This window comes from Dendrobium catenatum, unplaced genomic scaffold, assembly GCF_001605985.2.
Source record: "Dendrobium catenatum unplaced genomic scaffold, ASM160598v2 fragScaff_scaffold_1178, whole genome shotgun sequence".
In the NCBI taxonomy this organism is placed as follows: Eukaryota; Viridiplantae; Streptophyta; class Magnoliopsida; order Asparagales; family Orchidaceae; genus Dendrobium; species Dendrobium catenatum.
Genome location: NW_021319640.1, coordinates 124,649 through 131,942, shown reverse-complemented (window position 1 = coordinate 131,942; position 7,294 = coordinate 124,649).

Here is a 7,294-nt window from a genome sequence, read left to right as displayed (position 1 = left end):
TCCTGTTTTTTTTTTTTTTTTTTTTTTTTTTTTTTTTTGAGCAAATCTGTTAGAATATGATAGGTATAATAATTATTGCCTGATTTTAAATAAAAATGACTTTAATGCTCACAATTGTTCATAAAAACCTATTTTACACATAAGAGATATACATCAACACAATCAGCCCAAAAAAATTCTAAAATGCTAATATATTTTAAAATTTAATAACACAATTTGGTAATATCTATTGTTCTTTTATACAAAAAATATTAAGAACTAAAAAATACAATTTGATCATATATGAATTAATACAATCCAATTTTTTGTCTTCAGTTAAAAAGCTCTAACATTGTAATTTAGAGGAATTTACATATATATTGTAATTTTACATATCTAACTCTTAAAATTGAAATTTATCTAAGAATATAAAATTTTATGGATAATCTACTATAAATTTTATTATAGGATTCAAGGTAGCTATGAAATTCCATATGATTTTATAGGTCATAAGATACTACGTGTTATCAGTGATATTTAAGATTTCTACTTGAAAGTGATCTCTATATTATTTTCATTAAGAAAAAAAAGATTAGAAGGAAGTTTATATTGAAATTCGTAGCTTCGAATTCCCATAAAAAAGCCCACATTATCTTAATTTTCTACATTAAATAACAAGAGGAGAGTCATGAAACTTTGCATTTTCATCAATATGTCATTAAAGATGCACTCTTCCGTAGGTTGAAGGAGATTACCTTCACAACATCATATTTGCTTTTTTTTTTTTGTAATAATTTGGACCATGCCCTTTCATTTAACTATAATAAATTTACAATAAAATAGAAAATACAAGTAATTGAAAAATTGTAAACCCGACAAAAATTGGAGTTAGCTCAAGAAGAGCCAAAAAAGCACTTCTATAAAAAGATTGAAGAGACAAAAATTGGAGTTAGCTCAGGCAATGTTTCTGAAGGATTTCACAACCCATCCGTGAATTTTAAGTATTTGTGCGGCTAGGGAAAGTTTCGTATATTTGTTTTTTTTTTTAAAGATTGCATCCAAAATGTTTAAGGAGGATTTGCAATGCATTTCATTTTTAAAAACCAACGGCTAAGCTACGATTGTGCTTAACCGAAACCCTAAGAATGCGAAATCTTCGGAATATGAAGCAAAGGGAGAAGAACATGAAGAAAAACAATGATAAGAAACAGAGAAGAAGAAGATGAAGGGGAAGACACTCACAGTGATGAGGATCGAAGGCACGGTCGGCCGAGATTCGCAAGGGAAGAAGATTTTCGTCGCAGCTATCTGCAGGATTCGATCCCGTTCGCGCGAGCAAAAGTGAAGAGAGGAATTAGGGCTTCGGGTATCTTAAATTAACGAATGGGATTTGCCGGCGGTTTTAACCGGTGCAATTTGCAGCGGTTAAAACCGCTGCAACTGTGATTAATTTTCTGATGCAAAACGAAGTTTTCGCAGCGGTTTTTAAAACCGGTGCAAGGAACCGCTGCGATAGGTCGCGTTTTTTGGTAGTGTTACTTGGTGGTTCATCTCTTCACAGCCCCTTGCCCGCTAGTTTTCCTATTTACTTCTGATTGGTCATTGTTATTGGCACTAGTAGCTTCTCGAGAATAGTTCTTAATGTCACATCTTCATAATCTCTCTCACTTCATATTTGTCTCCATCTTTCAAAATCTACTCGATCATTCAATCTCATATGCATTGTTGATTTTTAAATATTTTTATCATTTCATCAATTATATCTTTGATTTTTTTTTCCCTTCAAATAGCTAGAAATTTTTGTTAGTAAATGTATATTATTATATTTACTAAAAACTATTATGTGATATGGTTTAAATTTGGTTGATTAAATGACTTGTACGCATATTCTATACACACATCTGATATAACGACATGAAAGTTTTAGTAAGTAAAGTGTCACATCACTCTATGCTTTACACATTGAAAAAAAAAAAAAAAAAACCAGATGCATCATATTGTACTTAATGATTTGAAAACAATACTCCTGAATAATTATGAGGGCATCATGAGGGTGTCAAGCATAGCATGTTGAGGGAGATGAGAGATCAAGTCCCATAAATCACAAGGAAGCTGAAATTTGATAAATAACGATTCATACTGGAATTTGATAAATCCGCTCAAATCAGAACTTTATTTTGCTCTCATGTTAAGATCTTTAAATAAAAAAAAAAAAAAAAACAGCCATTCATATTATAGAAGAGAATTTCAATGTAACATTTCTAGTCCAAAAGGCAATACAAATTAACAACACGATGTTAATCGCAATTTATAAGACAAATCTATCAATGAAAGTTATTTTGTATTCAAGAGGGAAATTTTCATATAAGAATAATTGCAAGAAAAAACATATAAGCATAACTCTAAGGAAATAAATAATATTTTACCATGTCAACAGAGTCTGCAACAACAACTCAGTAAATAATTTAAATAATTTTCTATTTATATATTTAGTTTTTTTTTTTTAATTTATTTAAGTTAAAGTTGCTATAAATCTATTTATATAAATTTTGTATTACGTTTGTATATATTTTGTTATATTTTGAAATAAACTATTAAAATATTTTTAAATTATTTATTATGGTGATAATATCGTATTACAATTATATTCAAATTATATATAAATTGTTCAATTACGAACGGATAATGGTAGTATATATTGAAGTATGTGATTTGTAATAGTTAATGAATTAGGTCAGTCTATTCTAGATATGTCATTTCAATAAAAGTAGTTACTTTGTAGTTGATTTGAACATTAGATTCCTCTTGTCAAATATGATTCGGATCATAGGATCCTTATTATTTTGCCTTATTGTTTATTAAATGATATTGTAGCTTGCAGCAATTTATCATGTCAGAAGACCAATAAAGTTGTAATGTCTAATCAAGTAATATTGTGATTTTAAGGTGCATGTGAATGTAGAATATGTTTAATCTCTGCTATTTAAGTGGTCCATGGACATATGAAGTGGAGTTGTGAAGAATTTAGTTGAGGCATTCAGAATGTAATACCCATGTATGGAAATGATTGAAGGCATCCCCAATTAAGAATGATTCGATAATGCAAGCCAAATAATGCATGTTTATATAGCATGGGCCGGTGATAGTTCGTTGGAGCAAAAAATGAATATAAATGAAATATTTAGGTGTTGCATCCATGAATGGTCAGAAGATAAGGATGATGCCTTTCAGAGTGTGCATGCTAAGGTGATGAGGGTAAAATTTTATAAGATGTGAGATTTTTTAAATTCTACCAGTTGGAAATATCTTCTGATGAGGTTCTTAAAAGATAATAGTCACCTCGTGAGTCATCATTTCTTTTAGGTGCAATATCATGAGATTAAATGTGTGAGAGAGGGTGCTTATTTTCCAGATGTTGACTGCAATAACCTTTACATTGAGTATATAATGTCATATCATCATTGGTATTTAGTGTTTAACGAGTCTATTTTGGATTTCAATAACAATCAGATGGAGCTATTACTTGAAGGTATGCCTAAAATTTATGGAATGGTGAGGACTCGGAAGAACTTCACTATGAGTTTGAGTTTCATCTCAAATGCTACCTAACTCCAAGTATCTATACGTATGCTTCTTAAAAAATAATAAAGCTATAGTTTTATGAATGTCGGCTTAATTTGTGTTTTCTTCAACATGCTTTTATATTTATTATTAAGTGTGTTTATGTATGTTACTATGGTATGTAGTTAGTTGCATGTGTTTCTTCATAAAAAATAAAGATGTTCTTGAGATTAATACTTATGAAATTATACTTTAGTTTAGATGAATACTTGTCAGCATCCCTTATGCAATTAAGAATTCAAAATACAATAAGAACTTTATACTGGAAAAATGAAAAATATGGTTCAATTACATTTATACAATATACGTAATGGAAAGTTGGTCCCCTATTTCTTACATTGGGGGATGGTTGCACTCCCTAGTGTGTACCTATCAGGTGGTCGGTTTGACATTCGATATAAAAGTATATATCTATGGAATTGACACAATTTAACTGACACATCACCTGATTTACCTTGTGACACTCAACCTGCTTCCATCTAATCAGTGGAACCCATGCTCTACATATCTCTGATGACTCTTGAAACATGGGAGGTAGCCACATAATAACTTCCTCTATGTATGGTGTCATTATAACTTGTTGAAAAAGGGTTTTGGTTGAATGGGTTTTAATGTGATAAAATTATGCGTGTTTTTAAATTATGAATGTTCAACTACCTGGCTCTAGCGGAGTCTGGAAGATCATCTCAATAAGTTAATAAGCTCCCAGTTGGAAGCTCGTGTAAATGATCCTCAGCTCTATTTGTACATAACATAATGTTTAACTTATTTATTTATTTATTTATGTTTAATATTTTAAAATGAATGACGAATAATATGTGATTTACATAAATTTAGTGATAACTCTTACTATAACCAATATATTTTCTATCAATATTTTGGAATGTAGGCCTACGAAGTATCAGCTTACTGATATATAGTCGCTCCCATGACCAAACTTGCAACAACGACATGCATCCAACAATATATAATCTAGTGTGCTTCGTGGCTAAATAAAGCTCACTATATAAGTTTACGAGGACTTAACTATCCAATGACATCCGATAAAACACAATTAAATCTTCTATATGTGGGAGGACTGTAATGATACATATGAGCCTGAGTAGTATGGTGTGAAGAATCAACCAATCATGTATAAAATATATACTTTAATGTGTTGCATGAATATATGATGGTCCAAATCTTTGTAATACTTTTTTTAGAAGGACCATAACAGTCAGTGCAGTGGCTTCATCAAGTTGATCTATGAAGTGCCGATAGCAAAAGAAACTTGCAAATTTTTATCTGCATGGTGATGATACTGTGTTAGGATCTGGGTGTCTACCGAGCAACTCATCATAATAATCATGTCAACTTTCCCATTGAAGACCAACTCCCACAATAGGGCGACCAACCATTTCATCCCCATCCACCCTATATTTGAGCAAAACTTGCACATCTTGTAGGGTGATAGCCATTTCTCTTACATGTAAATGGAACGTGTTCATCGACGGGCACCATCGCTCGACAAGCATACTAATCAGGTAATGGTCCAGTATAACAAAATGAAGGCGCCATGTTAGATCTAATCCAATGAGCTTTAGTCTATAAATGAATCATTGGAAGACAACTAACAATTCACGTGCCTTAACATCCTTATCAAACTTTCTATTGGTATCAGAGAGGTACTCAAAATAGTATTTTAGAAAAAACTAGAGGAAGACAATCAAAGACACACTTCAAAAATAAGAACACCATAGAAGGTTACTCTTTTACTTGTTCACCATTGTTTGAGCATAATCCCTTTGATTTTTAGAAAATTCACATGTCAACGTGTTTACAATCTATTGATTTTAGGATGTGGAATATGATTCAATTTGGATATTCTTACCATCACATATAATTAACGGTGTAAAAATTGATATTCCTTATATTGAATGGATTCTAGAGGATAGAGAATTTGCTTAGTTAAATGCCAAATGTCTTAACTTTCTTCTCTATACTATAAAATTTGAGGATTATATGCAAGTATCAACCTGTACTACTGGAAAGAAAATATGGGATAGACTATGCATTACATATAAAATAACTAGTGAAGTAAAATAGTCTAGATTAAAATCTTGATACATAAACACAAACTCTTTTGCATAAAACTTAGCGAATCAATATCAGAAATATACCCTAGGTTCACACAAATATTGACATCTTGCATGCATTAAGTAGAGAACTGTCGAATTACAAAAAATTTAATAAAATCCTATGTTGCTTGCCTAGTGCATATGTGTTAATATTACTGCAATTACTAAATTAAAAGATCTGAATGTCTATTATATTGATAATTTTCTTGGGCCACTCATTGCCTATGAGCAAAGCATGAGTGAAAGACTAAATGATGTAGATTAAAAAAAAGAAAGAGAAGACTATGGATTTGAAAGTGAAGAATTGGATATTGGCAGTTCTGTAGTGGAGGAGGATGATGACATAATGTTGACGACATAACAATTTAAAAGCTTCCTAAGAAGAAAATAAATGTGTCATCAGTAGTGGAATAAAGGTAAATCAAATAAGAATGCTAAGACTTCTTTTGATATTTTTTGTTTTGAATGCAGGAAGCCAGGGCACTTGAGGATGGATTGCCCCAACCTAAAAACTCACCCAGTAAAGGAGAAGGGTGAAGAAAAGGCTAAATTTAGGAAGGGAAAGAATATATGACACATAAGGCATTTTAGGCGAACTCAGCCTCAGAATCATTAGAACCAAAAGCAGAAGAGGATGTAACAAACTTATGTGTATGGTTAATAATAATTGTAATCAATCAGAACAAGATGAGGTATGCCAAATTTTCTATGATGAATTATTTATTATTTCTAAGAAAATTCAAGATTCATATAAGAAACTAAAAAAGATGTATGCTAATATGAACAATAATTTTACTACTTCACAAAAAAGCAAACTTTTTTGATAAATTATCAATCTATCTTGGATAACAATCACATGTCTTTACTTGATGAATATGATGCATTAAACAAGAAGCATGTTGAACTAATTACTACACATTAATCCTTGAAGAAAAAGTATATCGAATTAGATAATGCATTTAAAGAGTTAGAAATAATTATAGATGATTTAGATAGTGGTGAGCATGAATTGAAAATGAAAATATCCATTTTAGAAAGTGAAAATGAATTCCAACAAGAAAAAATAAATGTACTTCAAAATAAAAAGTGATCACCTATTCTAACAAAGTGTAAACCTTCATCACAGCTTATATTATTTAACCTTAGGAAGAGGCACCATAACCCACCAACATAAATTAAGCCTTATCTAATGAACTATGGATCCTAGCAATGTAAGAAGAGCTGAGTTAGTTTGTTAGGAATAATATTTAGGAGTTGGAGAGTAGACCAAAATACCAAATTAATGTAGGAACCAAATGAGTATTTAAGAACAAAATGAATGATTATGGCATAGTTGTAAGAGATAAGGGTTGATTAATAGCTAGGGGGTATAATTAGATTGAAGGGATTGACTTTAAAGATAGTTTTTCCTAAGTAGCTAGATTTGAAATAATTACAGTGCTTATAGCCTTTGCTTACTTTAAAGGATTTAAGATATATCAAATGGATGTTAAACGTGCCTTCCTAAATGGGGTAATTAAAGAGGATATATATGTTGAGCAACCCCTAGGTTTTGAGAACTCTAAATTCCCTAGTCA